The sequence below is a fragment of the Lactuca virosa genome, chromosome 5, assembly GCF_052849685.1.
Source record: "Lactuca virosa cultivar CGN04683 chromosome 5, Lactuca_virosa_CGN04683_v6, whole genome shotgun sequence".
NCBI classification, from domain to species: domain Eukaryota; kingdom Viridiplantae; phylum Streptophyta; class Magnoliopsida; order Asterales; family Asteraceae; genus Lactuca; species Lactuca virosa.
Genome location: NC_136430.1, coordinates 118,004,238 through 118,019,891, shown reverse-complemented (window position 1 = coordinate 118,019,891; position 15,654 = coordinate 118,004,238). Strand labels below are relative to the sequence as shown.

The 15,654-nt window shown below is 30.4% G+C and overlaps 1 long non-coding RNA gene across 5 annotated transcripts; it reads left to right on the top strand.

Moving 5' to 3' along the window:
* The first annotated feature begins 10,378 nt into the window (after positions 1 to 10,378).
* Positions 10,379 to 15,245, top strand: LOC145117433 (uncharacterized). 5 transcript variants are annotated; one of them, XR_013712664.1, is made up of 6 exons: positions 10,379 to 10,912; positions 11,380 to 11,484; positions 11,564 to 11,609; positions 12,364 to 14,568; positions 14,748 to 14,861; positions 14,968 to 15,245. It is a non-coding gene; the product is annotated as an uncharacterized LOC145117433 (long non-coding RNA). The 5 variants fall into 5 exon arrangements; XR_013712661.1 differs by having other exon boundaries at positions 10,379 to 11,484; positions 12,364 to 13,088; positions 13,170 to 14,568; XR_013712660.1 differs by having other exon boundaries at positions 10,379 to 11,484.
* Positions 15,246 to 15,654: the final 409 nt, after the last annotated feature.

Sequence of the window (15,654 nt, the reverse complement as noted above, 5' to 3'; positions counted from 1 at the left end):
CATTTTTAAACCATGTGTACCTCCCAACAACTAGCCTCAGATTCTTCAATTCTTGCCAATAGAATCCTCATTTCACTTGCTTTGCGACCAGATTCTCCAAATCCCACAACTAGGTGATTCACAAGTCCTTCATCCAACATATTCAACTGAACTAACACAACATTGGAAACATCTTGCATCAATATTAGTTAAAGTTGAAAAATTACTTATACACGCCCATGAATAATACGATAAAGCTATGAAACAAAACAGAGAGAGAAGGGTCTCACTTGTCTCTTTTACCACCTTATGTAAAGAATCTGTCTTACCAAGTTCATTGACCAGATGTCTATTTTGTAACATTCACACTTCCATATGTATGACTTAAATCTTTTAGAACTTTACATCTTATAACCACATGTTCTACAATTGAGTGGTATATGTTCTATAAGATCTTTGATGAAAGATATCCTGCTGAGTTTGGTTACATGATTATGTACATTATACTAAGATTGAGATCTAAAATCATGACACAATGTATATATAAAACAAAAAATATATAGTCTGTACCTCCATCTGGACGCTCATTGTCTCCAGTAGGTCAGTCAAACCAGTCGATTGTTGGGATTGCATTATAACTTGTTCACTCTTACTCCTCCCAAGTTTCTTCAACAATCTGGATTTCTTTTATTTCTTCTTCTTTCTTCGTCTTCAAGCACCTACATATAAAAAATGTTTATTAAGTTCCCATGTTTGAGAGAGAAGATGATTAGAATCAACCGATAACTATGTTGGTTAAGATTATTCATGGTGAAAATCAATCAAAATAAAAAGATGATTAACAATATAGAACCCTAATCAACAGACGATGTAATGGCGTAATAGCTGACCTTGAGGAAGCGATTCAAAAAGGATGTCAATCAAATATGTTGCAATCATCGTCATCGACTTATCAAAAAACGCTAATTAGTTGGCTGATTTTTCGATTTCAATATGGAAAGTGGTTATTACAGACAGACGTAATCAATCGAATTTCGTAAGCTTTCAATAAATAGTGAATTGTTTGTTAGGATGACATCATTAGAAATATGCAGAATAATCTAAGGGTTGAAATGAATCAAGGAAACCCAATGAATGGTCCTGATTGTTGAAGGTGACATCATCAAGTTTCCGTTTTAATATATAAAAAGATTAATATGGAAAACAACTAACAAATTCAAACACTTTAACCATAAAGATCAATGATACATAGCCTAATCCCTCGAATGGAATCACACTCTCTTGTTTCAAGCAAGCAAGATCTTCAAGTCATTTTACTTGGCGGTGAAGCAAAAAAAAACTAACCAACCATAATGGAGAGTGTTTACCCCGTCAAAAGAAAGAGGAGTGTAAGAGGAGGTTGAGCAAGAAATTCTTTGGGCTTTCCTTGCTTTGAGGCTTGTTTGTTTTTGTCTCCTTTATATAAGGAGTGATAACCCCATGAAGCCTAGCTTTCTTAGCCTCCGAGATCTTAAGATCTTATCAAATTATGGCAATTAATATAATACAAACCTTTGACTATTTTTAGATATAGTCATATTAATCAATTTACATATTTATTGATGAATAAATAATAACAAATAACAAATTAACTAAATCTGATTAGTTATTTTTATTTTCTAGTTGAACCAAAGTATGTAACCTAAATAGCCTCATATAATTAATTATTATTCCACTCATGTGTGGTGGGCATATACGTTCAACAATAATTTCATTAGTAGAATGAATATTAAGGCGGTTCTTAAAATTAACTATGAAATGGCGGGTAAAGGAACCACTGAACACACTTAATTCCTATTACACATAGATCTAGCTAGGTGTTGATGTTCAAGCTACAAGAGATCTAAGTATACAGATGATTGTATTACCGCCGACATAGGAAACATGTCGTTGCTAATGCGCCCATGTCGCCGGTAATACCGTCGCTGGTATTACTACAAAACCACGATGTGCGTCGTTTTCCCAAACCGCACCTCATCCGTCGATCTCGCATCCAATCCAAAGGTCAATTGGTGCTCATCTTTTATAGGTTGCATATGCACTTAAGTGGAAATTTGAAGTTTGTTATATATTTTGGTTTATATTTATTGGTATTTTGGTATCTTGACAATTAGGAATTTATTATTAACGTTCATATTTATTTTGTAGGTGGACAATCTCGTTGATGCTATTATAAAAAAGCCGACATATAGTAAGAAACTTTAATTTTAAGTGGTTTCAATCAATGTCAAAACAAGGATATGACAGAGGTGACGGAGATGAAGAGGATTTCGGGGGTGATGATGAAGGAGAATGATGGGCCGAAAGACGGCAATGATGATTATTTAGTTTATGTTTATTATGTTGAACGTTTGTTAATGACTAACTACTTTATCATCAGATCTTTATTAATTAAATATGTAATGGATTTTTATTAATTAGTAGTATATGTTGACAATGTGGATTATGAATTATGTATTTTATACAATTTTATTACTACAATCTATAGATTTTTACTAAATACTTTAGCAGAAATATTAAAAAATAAAAAAACAAATAGCGTTACCGGCGCCACCGTTATCGGCAACACTATTATCTGCGATAAAAGTCCTTTAGCCACGGACTATTTGCGGCGACGTAATAGCAGCGACATGTCTCTGGTAATATCTATATTTTTTGTAGCGAATCACACAGCGATTTCATAAAAATGGCTCTCAAAAACCGAATACGAAACTTTAGAATCGATTAATTCCCCTTTATGAGATAGAAATGGGTATATATATGCTATTGAGGAAATTTTCTTGAAAACCGTTGGTGAAGATATGCTTGGACATGTCAGCATGCCCATATTTCTTACACCGATCAACGTTGAACTGGCGGTAGTTCAAAGAAGCATTCCTAATCCATAACGTTTGAATAAGTTCATTCTGACGATAAATAGTTTTTATAATTAAGCAATATTCATATATATCCTATCTAATGTCATCGTCAAATCTTACATGAGAATAGCCAGTCTATCATTTTATTAAAAAGCAAAGATGAAAAGACATCAACCGGAAAGAAGTCCTACATAGTCCTTTTGACAACAATATTTCGTAAAACAAACAAAAAAAAAAACTTAATTATATCCTCTAAAACAAAAGAAAGTCGTTTAAAGCACTTTCCCAAAACTAGAAGCTGATATTATTGGCAGCTTCCCTATTACAGAAAGCTTCGTACTGCAAAAGTGCTTTTAGGTCCATCGCTGCTTATGTTGCCTACTTTCTCCCCTCCAACACCAAGAAAGTCTCTGGTCGTTTTCCCACCACTGAATTGCTCCAAACCCATGTTAAAAGTAGAGTTTTGAGGTGGCTGCTGTTCTACAGAGTTCAAACCCCCACTGCCGCTCTCAAGACCACCTTGATAGCCATCCTCTTGCTCATTAGTTGCACCAGTATGCTGATTGAAAATAGAGGACCCGACACCACTACTGCTAAAAGAGTTCAGGAGCTCATTCATGTTGCTGTGATGCCCATTGCTAAACGAAGAACTTGTACACCCTCGGGTAAAGTTGGTAAAGCTGTTGGTGCCAGATGTTGAACGAAGTATTCCAGCCTTCTGAAGCATTCCAGTCGCTGAAAGCTGTTGGGGCATGGTTTCTGTATGTGATGAAAAATAAAGTGAAGTAGAGTGATGTGACACAAAGCTACCACCTGAGAACAAACTTAATCCCTCACCACTTCCAGAATTTATAGGGTTTCCCATAACACTGAGATTGTAGAGTTGCATGTTGTTATGTAGTGTGGTTGTGTTGTTCACAAGATTGGTTATTGTTTTGTTCAGAGAATTTATAGGGTTCGTTTGATCTGATGATGGCCCAAACAAAGCTGGAGTGGGCTTATAGTAGTTCGTGTCCATGGAGGTTTTGATCAGGTTCTGAGTAGAGGGAACCTGTGGACCTAATTGAGCCGAATTTATATTCCTCTGCTGGCTAGGCTGGTTATGTTTGCCAGAGCTTTTGAATGAGGTCACTCCCCTGGGATTTATGGTTGTTATCCCTTCAGCCAATGCGTCACAATATGCCCTATGATTGATGAAGCTGTCACGCCTGCAAAGTGTATAGTAAATGGTATAATTAGGATTAATTAGATGAGTCCACTGTCGAAATTTGATAATATTCAAATTTTTATATTTTACAAAGATGTTATTCAAATCAGAATATCAGATCCTGACAATTAGTAACGTATGTCTCTAATTATTCTCCATATATAAAAATGCCACAAGAATCAGTGGTCATTTGTCGCACTTACAGAACCTATTAGTACTAAAATTTAGGGTTTATGAAGTCACATAGCATGATTTTAAATACACATATGTGACAAGATCTAATATATAACTTTGTGATGTGAAAACACATAATGAACTATATAACAAGGTACCAAAAAGCAATTCTTATCCTTCTTTCTTCTTTCATCCCTTACCATCATTAGAGAAAAACAAACAACTCCTTAATATTAAATTAAACTAATTAAATAGTAAGTATTTGGTAATATAATAGTGCATCCCTTTGAGACTATATATATATATATATATATATATATATATATATATATATATATATATATATATATATATATATATATATATATATATATATATATATATATATTGAAAGGAAAGAAATAAAACAGATAACAAGTTAATAAGTTAGTAGTTACAAGATATATATAGATGAACAAATTAATTACCAATTAAATGAAAACAAAAAGCTTAGTAGGAAAATATAAACAAAAATGTTACCCCATTTCTTGTCGTTTTGTTTTTTGATCTCGAATTTTTGTTTACCAAAACTATATTCAATATATGCAATTTTTCCAACTTTTTTTTCTTTTTGTAAAGCATATTTTCTATTTTAAATTATATTTATGTGCATTGCTACAAATTATTCCTAAAAATGTACATAAATATATACCAATTTAAAGTCAAACAATTGTTTGTTGGAAATCTATAAATATTAAAGTATGACAACTAATATATAATAATGGTAGTTCTTCAACAATCAATACCAGAGATATCCAACGACTAGACCCAAATCGAGCTAAAAAAATTGATAAAAAACTGAAAAAATCTTGCATAAAAGATAAAATTAAATTTGTTTATCTGATTTGAAAGAACCGACTCATTAATTAATATAGGATCTATAGTGGGTTAACTGCATCAAATACTGAAACATACAAGTTACGATTTAAGTGCAACTGTGGAGCCTATTTTGATTGAATAAAAGCAAAATTAATCCATTTGTTTGAAGATAAAACGGGAACAATATTTTTTTCTAATCTTTTTGAAACACAAAAGGAATTATATTAAGTAATTAAAGTTATACCTTGCGAAGACGGTACCACAATGGCATGGATACTCTTTGGTGCCGCAAGTCTTTGAATGCGCTTTCAAATCAGAATTGACAGCATACATTTTTTCACACTTTTGGCACTTGTATTTCTTTTCACCATGCTTTCGTGAATAGTGTTTCTTGATGCCAGTGAGGTCTCCAAGAGCATGAGAAGGGTCATGGTTGACACAAGTAGGCTCAGGACACACATACAACTTTCTTTTCGCATCATCCGTTGCACTCTTCTGCTTAAGTTTCCATGGCAAATTGTGTCCCCTTTTGTGAAGTTGCAAGTTTTGGTCTCTTGGGAACCCTTTGTAGCATACCTCACAAACAAACCTGTTTTTTGCCATTAGGGTGGCAGGAGATAGTGCTATAACCTCTACATCCGAATCTATCAACACTGCACAAAAAATTGAAAATTAGATATTAATCATTTGTTTTATAAACTAAAGTGTATAATAAAGTAAAATCGGTCATAGAAAAAGACAGATCTGTTTTTTGTTTGTTTTCTTTTACCAAAAAGGTTTCCTCCAAATCAAGGGTTTTTTCCGTTTTTAAGAAAGATACGGGAAAGGAGAGAAAAAAACAGTTGAAAATGCATTTGTTTTTACATGTTTTCCTTTTTCTTTTAAACAAGCATATGAATTCTTTTTTCAGGATATGTATATCGTATATGACTAAAAATTTTGAAGAACTTGCATGGGACTCTTGGTGTGTTTCTTCGCTTCTTGTGACGAACAGTTTGAGGTTGAGTTTGTGACACCCCATGATTATCTTGTTGAATGTTATTAGCTTCGTTCAAATGATCTTCTTCATTCTTGTTCCCAAACAGCTGCATTGATGACAAAGATGAGCCTGAAGCCATCTCTTTTGTTCTATCCACTTCACAAAGCGTTCTTCTATGCTAGCAACTGATAAGCAATGAAACTACTGATTAAAGCTACAAACTAGCAGAAAAGTCACTAATTTAGTTATAATTTAGAAGGAGATGTTGAAGAAGAAGTTGAAACAAAAAAGTCCACTAATCTGAACTACTCTTACATGCAAACACATACACAGAGGAGCCTCAGTTTTCGTTACTATGATTTTCTCCAGTTCTTATCATTTTCGAGATGCTATGCTTTTTTATTTCGAGATGAAAGCTCCAATTTAAACTTATAGAACTTCTTGGTTAGGTGCATAAACATGTTTCAAAATTTACTTATATGGCTACACACATGGCAGTGGACCCCACCCGTCGCCGTATAAAAACAATATATGTTGCGTAAGCAAAATAAGAAGAGAACCACCGTCCTCTCTTTCTCTTTCACTCTCTTACACTTACGTCATGTCCAGGTGTAATACGCGGTGATGGAACATGTTTTATACCATCTTCATCCGAAAATAAGTACTTTTTGACTTTGAATATTACTGCAATATAGAATGAATTTAACTATTCAAGATTACTTTTTTTTCTTTATAAAAAAGCAAATTATATATATTTAATATAATTATGTAGTTAGTAATATAATTATACTACACAAGAAATAATTAACTATATGTAGTTTTGAAGTCTTATTTTTTGATGTTTTTAAAATATTGATATATTCAATAAATCTTTTATGTAAATGGTACTCTCTACGTTCCAAAAATATAGTTCATCTTTCCTTTTTGGTTTGTTTCAACATAATAGTCTATTTCTAAAAATAAATAATATTTTTACCAAAATACTTCATCATTATTACTTAACCAACTAAGCATTTAATGAAATATTAAATGCAAAGTAAGGACAAACTGTCATTTTATTGTATAAAGTTAGCGGTAATTAATGTTTCTTTACTCCGTATGTTTTTTGTCTGTGGACAATAATTTTGGAACGGAGGGAGTATTTGATAACAAAAAAAAAATAATGGTGCAGAAAAGGAAAAATGACTTACAAGGGTAATCATCTTTGTCGTTTTGTTCACATTTAGGTAACTTCTTTAATTTTTTACACATTTGACCATTTAACTTGTTATATGTGTTCACATATTGTCATTGTCACCGGGTATAGCAGTTGACAATGGTAATATGTGAACAAATTAACAAGTTAATTGGTTAAACGTGTACAAAAAAAGAAAGTTGCATAATGTGAACAAAACGAAAAGTTAATTACCCTAATAAGTCATTTTCTCCACTTTTAATAGCGATTTTATTTTTCATATTTGTTTGTATTATTTTTTCAAACGTTATTTTTTTAAATATCTATAATTTCGTAAATATTAATTAAACATTGATCAATTTAAACTTTATTTTTTAATTAATAAATATGTTTTTGTTTTGTGAAATATTTTATATAACCTCTTATATTTTTTTCTGTTCTTTTCAAGCATATAAAATATTTTTAAAGTAAATAGTATCTAATAATAAAATTAAATAAATTAAATATGTAACAATAATTATGAAGGGTCTTTTAAAAAAATAAAAAGAAAATATTACTTAGCAAATAGAAAAACAAAAAAAATATATATATTGTAAATGATTTAAAGTTATTCCAACTTTTTAATACTTTTTAATTATATGTTTATAAACTTTTTAATTTTTTAATACAACGTTTTAAACTAGTATTTAACGAAAGTATTTTAAATTGTTATAAAAAAATATTAAATTGTCACACAAAATCTGTGAAACACTTTAAAAATGTTGTAAATGAAAGTTTAGAAATAAATGTATGAAAATTATAAAAAAATTGTATGAAAATGAAAAAAAATCAAGTTAAAAACTTGTAAGAAAAATTTAAAACATTTAAAAAATATTTGGTTTAAAAGCACTTGTATAAAAATTATATGAAAGTATAAAAAAGTTAAAAAAAATAATTATAAGCAAAGTTTAAAACATTGTATTAGAAAAACCTATAGAAAAAAAAATCATAAAAATGCTATAAGAAATAATAAACAAAAATTTAGAAATTTGTACAAAAAAATTTGTTCATATTTAGACAACTTTCTTTTTTGTTACATATTTGACCATTTAACTTGTTAAATGTATTCATATATTACCATTGTCACCTGCTATAGCAGGTGACAATAATAATATCTTAACACATTTAACAAGTTAAATGGTCAAATGTGTACAAAAAAAATTAGTTACCTAAATGTGAACAAGACGAAAATGTAATTAATCTCGCAAGTCATTTTCTCGTGCATAAAATAAGTGATGTTGGCTGATGACTTGACCTTCCTTTTGTCGAGTTTTTTTTCTTTATTTTCGTAATTACATTGATTAAAACCGTTTTTTATAAAACTGTAGAAAAAAAAAGTAAACATGTTAAAGAATATGTTTGGCAACAATATGATACTTTTAGACTCTGTAATTTAGGATATATATATATATATATATATATATATATATATATATATATATATATATATCGGTTAGATCCAATAAGATCACTAACATTTTTAGAATCAATAGGATCATTTTTTCAATGTTCATTTTAGAGTTTATCTTATATCAATATATATATATATATATATATATATATATATATATATATATATATATATATATATATATATATATATATATATATATATATGAAAAATTATCATTTTTAACCTCTTTTCATATTGATATTCGAAAAAAAATCTGTAACATGTGCATCACATGCACATTATTTGGAAAAACGTTTTTTTAGAGTTTATTTTCTATCGAAAAAAAAATAAAAATATGCAAATTTATCTTTTTTAACCTCTATCCATACATATATTCGAAAAAAAATTCATATAACAGAAAATGTGCACCATATACACATAAGTAGAAAAATGTTTATGTTAATTTTTTTTTTCAAAAAGTCACATTCTATAAAAGTGTCATAACGTATTAAGATATTTTTAATTTGTATATTAATGCGCATATAGGCAAATTTGCATATATGCATATTTTCGTCTCTTGTATATGTGCGTATGGTGCACATTTTACGCATTTTTTATATTTTTTCCGAATATTAATATGCACACTACAAGAATAGTGGGCAACAGCGGCGACACCTTGGAGGGAAAAGTCAGTGCGTTTTCGCGTTCCTCTACGACCCTTCGATTGAAAACAAATCGGACGGATGGGGTTCATTTGACGCGGATCGCTGTTAGTGGGCAAAGAAGTTAATAAATTGTGAATTTACATATTTTTAATTATTTTTTCGATATAAGATAAGCTCTAAAACAAAAGTTGAAAAATCATGCATAATTGAGTTAGTGCATATATGCACATTTTTTTGACTTTTTCTAGATAATTTTTTTTAATATCTTAATTGTCTAAGATGTTAATATAGAATGTAGTTTGTTGATAAAAATTCAAAAAATAAAAGATTTTTTAATGAAAAATGTGCATATGGTGCACCATTTTTTGTAGAATTTGCATTTTGGATATCAATATAGAAGGAGGTTTAAAAATGATAAATTTACATACTTTTAAATATTTTTTCAGTATAAATTGCAATCTATTTTACTATAATAATTATATTATATAATAATTGGTATAAGTTTAAATATAATATTAAGATTTTTTATTTTTATTCATATAATAAAATAATTTTATATCAAATATCATTTTTAATTAATTATTTATTGTTTTCTTTTTTTATTTAAAATTAATTTAAGTATTTAGTATAGTTTTTGTATAAATTTTATTACATCCAATTCCGTATAAATCTGAACATTGAGATCGTCTAGTTTTTACTTGCACAATAAAATGAATGTGTGGGAAATGTTATTTTTATAGACAAATCTTTAAAAGTGGTTTTTGTGGTTTCTAAAAAAGTTGAGTTTGGTCCTTAATTTTCTAGGTCATCAACGATGGTCCATATGGTTTAAAAACTTTAATGGTTAGTCTTTATCGCTAACCCCGTCACTTTTTTATGTGTAAGTCTGAAAATATACGAAACATGTAAGGGCAAAATCGTTATTTAACAACCATAGGGACTATTTACGAAAATTTGACTATTATATATTTAGGCAAAACCTTATCCCTCTTCTGTTAACTATATCTCGCCTCCTTTGTCTTCTTCTTCTAGACCCACCTTCGGCAACACCTAATGCCGCCTGGAAAATGCCTCCCACGTGTTGCTTCTTGTTATCTCCTCACCACCGCAAAAGTTGGGGATATATGAGATTGGAGAGTAATCATCTCAAAATATATGATGTTGCTTCTTGTTATCTCCTTTGCATAGTGGTCTGACTTACGTAGCAAAAATTCCTACCACTACCAGCCATGGTTGGCATTGATTTCACCGTCGTCCTTGCCGCTATCCAATCCCTCCTTTGTGTCGTTAGGGATGTCGCTCGTTGTTGCAGCGTCAGATTATTTGGAGACTTCAAGAAATATTACATTGATTTGTCTAGAAGGGTAGCCTTGTTTTCACATATTTTTTTGAAGAAATTAAGGACTTTAAAGGAAATTTGAGGTTGTTGGATGAATTGGCTTCTTCGTCGTCTTCTTCATCTTGCTTATTTTACCTAATAGTTGCCCTTCAAGCTGCGAAAAAAGCTACTTGTAAGTGCAGACAATTTCGATCATAAGATCTCTTTGGTGAGTACGTCATAATTTTTCTATGAATCGATGAAGTTGATTGTTTGATTTGACTCAATTGAACATTCAAGTGGTTATATTAAAATTTAGATGTATTACTTTGTCGTTTGTTTCGTATCATACTATTAATAGCCTACATAACGTTCTATTTTATCAAAACTAGATCAAACTGCTTAAAAAGCTAGCAATGTCGGTAGAATTATGAGTTGTTTTTAATACGTCAATTGCTAATTCGCTTGATGCTTTTAACATCTAGCCTCAATATTTTGTGAAATTTATCGACGATCAACCTGTTTTTTGATGGGATGCACGAAAGAAACAAAATAATCCCGACTCTACAAATCCTTCAGTTTTGAGTTTGGATAACTTTGTTAATCAATATCATCCTATCAATATTGCGATTACAGTTCCTTATTAAGGAGATCCCCGCTAAACATGTAGATTCTATTTTGTTACTACTTTATTAGTTTTGATTATCGGAAGGATCAACCGAAAACACCGCATTTCAATTCCAAGCGTTACATGGAAATTGGAAAAAGCATTAGCAAACTTACCATATGATGAAAGAACAAGTAAGAAAACAATTATTCTTATGCTTATCTTCGTGATCATCAATGGATTTTTTTTTCTAAACAAAAATATTTCCCCCAGGTTGAGTTAGTGAGAGGTCAACTTCGAAGAGCAAGGGAAAGATACGGTAAACCCCTAAATTATGTCATTCTTTTTCATGGCTTACTTAAGCCCTCAGATAAAAAAAAATATATGTAGAAAATACGGGTATCATTAATCATCAAGAAGTAGAAACAAATGTGAAAGTCCGGCGGTGGTTGTCGAGAGGAGGAAGTACTAGAGGGTAGGTGGAATGGGGTTATTATTTTTTTATTTTTTATTATTAATAAAATTAGACAAAACTTCAAGAATAAATTATATGGTATGGAAGAGACGATATTGCCCTCACATGTTTCTACTTAATAGAAAAAAATAAACATATTTAGGGAAATGGACCAACCATTAAAAGTTTTTAAATCATAAAGACCATCATTGATGACCTAAAAAGTTAAGAACTGATCTTGATTTTCTTAGACACCATAGGGACCATTTTTCAAGATTTGTTTTTTTATATATATATATTTTTATCATAAATTTAAGCTATTTAATCTGGATTTTTTATTATAACCTTTATGTCAATAGAAATTCATATATCATAGAAATTTTCTCATTTTTTAAATATTATAATATAACATAACATTTTTTTTTCAATATTTATTTTTCTTTATTTTTTATTTTATCTATAGTTAATCAAAATACTTAAAAAGTTTTTCCATCACAGTTTACATGACTTAATACTCAGTATAAATTTGAATATATTATTTAGTCTGTTATATATATATATATATATATATATATATATATACTCACACACTGGTTGTATTTTTTTTGGAGGAAATTAGGGACTTTAAAGGATGAATCGGCTTCTTTGTCGTCTTCTTCATCTTGCTTATTCTGCCAAAAAGTTGCCCTTCAAGCTGTGAAAAAATCTACTTGTAACTGCAGGCAATTTCGATCATAAGATCTCTCTGGTGAGTATGTCTTAATTTTTCTATGAGTTGATGAAGTTGATTGTTTGATTTGACTCAATTGAACATTCAAGTGTCATATTACAATTCACTTGTATTACTTCGTCTTTCGTTTCGTATCATACTATTGATAGCCTACATAACGTTCTATTCGATCAGAACCTGATCAAATTGCTTAAAAAACTAGCAATGTCGGTAGAATTATGAGTTGTTTTTAATATGGAAATTGGTGATTCGCTTGATGCTTTTAACATCGGGCCTTAATTTTCGTGAAATTTATTGACGATCAATCTATTTTTTGATGGGGTACACGAAAGAAACAAAATAATTCCGCCTCTACAAATCTTTCAGTTTTGAGTTTGGATAACTTTAATAATCAACATCATCCAATCAATATTGTGCTTCCAGTTCATTATTAAGGAGATCCCCGCTAAACATGTAGATTCTATTTTGTTACTACTTTATTACTTTTGATTATCGGAAGGATCAGCCAAAAAAAAAACCGCATTTCAATTCCAAGCGTTACATGGAAATTAGAAAAAGCATTAGCAAACTTACCATATGATGATTTCGAAATCTCATAGGAAGTTCAAGAACAAGTAAGAACACAATTATGCTTATGCTTATCTTCGTGATCATCAATGAAATTTTTTTTTCTAAGCAAAAATCTTCTCCCCCAGATTGATTTAGTGAGAGGTCAACTTCAAAGAGCAAGGCAAAGATACGGTAAACCCTTAAATTATGCCATTCTTTTTCATGGCTTACTTAAGCCTTCAGATAAAGAACATGTACAAAATACGGGTAACATTAATCATTAAAAGTAGAAACAAATGTGGAAGTGCGGTGGTGGTTGTCGAGTAAGTACAGAGGAGGAAGTGCTAAATGGTAGGTTGAATGTGGTTATTTTTTTTTATTTTTTTATTGATAATAAAATTAGACAAAACTTCAAGTACGAACTCTGTGGTATGAAAAGTATGTTTTTACCCTTACATGTTTCTACTTAACATAAAAAAATAAACAAACAGAGTTAGCTATATGGACCAACCATTAAAACTTTTTAAACCGCAGAGACCATCATTGTTGACCTAAAAAGTTAATGATTGAACTCGATTTTCTTAAACACCACAAGGACCATTTTTAAAGATTTGTCTTTTTTATATTTTCTAATTTTTCCTATGATAAATTTAAGCTATTTAAGTTGGATTTTTCATTATAACCTTTGTTTCGATAGAAATTCAGATATTTCATTCAGATTGTCTATTTTTTAGATGTTCAGATTGTCTATTTTTTAGATATTATAATATAACTTGCCAACATATATAGACATAAATTTTTTTTGTTCAATATTCACTTTTCTTTATTTTTTTATTTATCAACAATTAATCAAAATACTAAAAAAGTTTTCTTTTATCATAGCTTACATGACGTAGTACTCAATACAAATTTGAATGGGAAAATGACACATACGACCTATAAACTTTCTAGGGTTTACCCTTTTAGTCACTTAACTTTTTAAGTGGCTTTATGAGGGAACCCACTCGTACACAACCAGTCTTTTTAATTTTCTTTACTTGTTTTAGCAGGTTTCAGTGACAGATTGACAAAACTTGCCACATCACCAATGACATGGCAACCCAAATAATTTTATTTTTACATTTTTTCAATTAAAACAATTTTAAAAAAAAAAAGGAAAAAAGAAATAATTAACATTTGCTGCTCCAAAAATCAAATTTGTGTGATCAGAAATCCATGGTTTACAAGTTGAAAACAACCTGTTTGTGCGATGGCTTTAATAACCCCCTTCGTCAAAATCATGATCCTCCAAAAAATCAAAAACGTTTGCTGCTCCAAAATCAAGTTTGGGTGGGTTTTGTTCGGATTTTGACAAGGTAACGGCCGATCTAGCAATATAAGGTCAGGCACGTGAAGCGATCGGAGAAACTCAGTGAGTATCTCGTCGTTAGCGACGGAGGATCGATGGCCGGGAGCAACTGGAGACGATGGTGGAGCACGAAAATATGAGAATATTTGGCGCAACAAACCTAACTTCTGAAAAATCACCTGAAGACACCCACACAGGTGGAGCTCGTTCTGCTTCTGTGTTTCATGAGATGAAAGCTTCTATTGTCTTTTTTCTCTATGATATTCTTCGTTATATGTTGTCAAGAATACAATCAATCTCCCTATTTCTTCTCTTTGACTTGCATAATTTGATTTCCCGAGTTGCTTTTTGCTTTCTCTGTTTATGTTGATTTTAGGTTATCTTTGAAGAAGAATAGTATGTCGGTATTGTAGATCATGCCCAAATCTTATTGTACTTTGATCTGAATGACTGGGATCTGAATAATTGTCAGAAAATAGTTGTATTAAAGGTGTGGAGACTATCTGATTTCAAATGTTTAGAATCAATCAAAGCCCACAACGACACCATTAATGCTCTCACCACCAACTAATGAATGGCTTTCTCTACTTTTGCAGATGGGAAGATCAAGGCATGATGGAGACCTGATGTAGAAGGTGCACATTTGTTCATAATGGGGTCGATTGCTGGAGCATCATTCTTGAGGATGAAGGCTGATTAAGAAGGGTTGATTGACCGGTAAGCGTGTATGTGTGTGTGTGAAAGAGGGGAGGGAGACGTGGACAAATGGTGAACGGCGTGAATTTAACTATTTTAATTAATTAAAAGTCACTTGTACATAAAACTGGTAATAATAGGTTAGAAGGACCAAATAAACAGGTCACTAACAACATTGTTCCCCAATAATATATATATATATATATATATATATATATATATATATATATATATATATATATATATATATATATATATATGTGTGTGTGTGTGTGTGTCCCACGTATATCATGGCATACATATTTTCAATCTCAAAATCAATTTTCCTTTATTTCATTTTAAAATGTATTTTTTATATCATAATAAAGTATATTGTCTTGTTTTTCATACTGTTGGATTATGAAATTCTACGGACTTGAAAATTCACAAGAATTTAATAAAATATTTTCCAATTTCAGTTGACCTTATACTGTAAATATTTTTTGTAAATATTTTCCGAGTTCGAAACTAATTACATTGTTGTCACTACAAGTAATAAGAGTATTATGGCCGACGCCTTTGGCAGTAACATGCTCTTTATCGTTGAC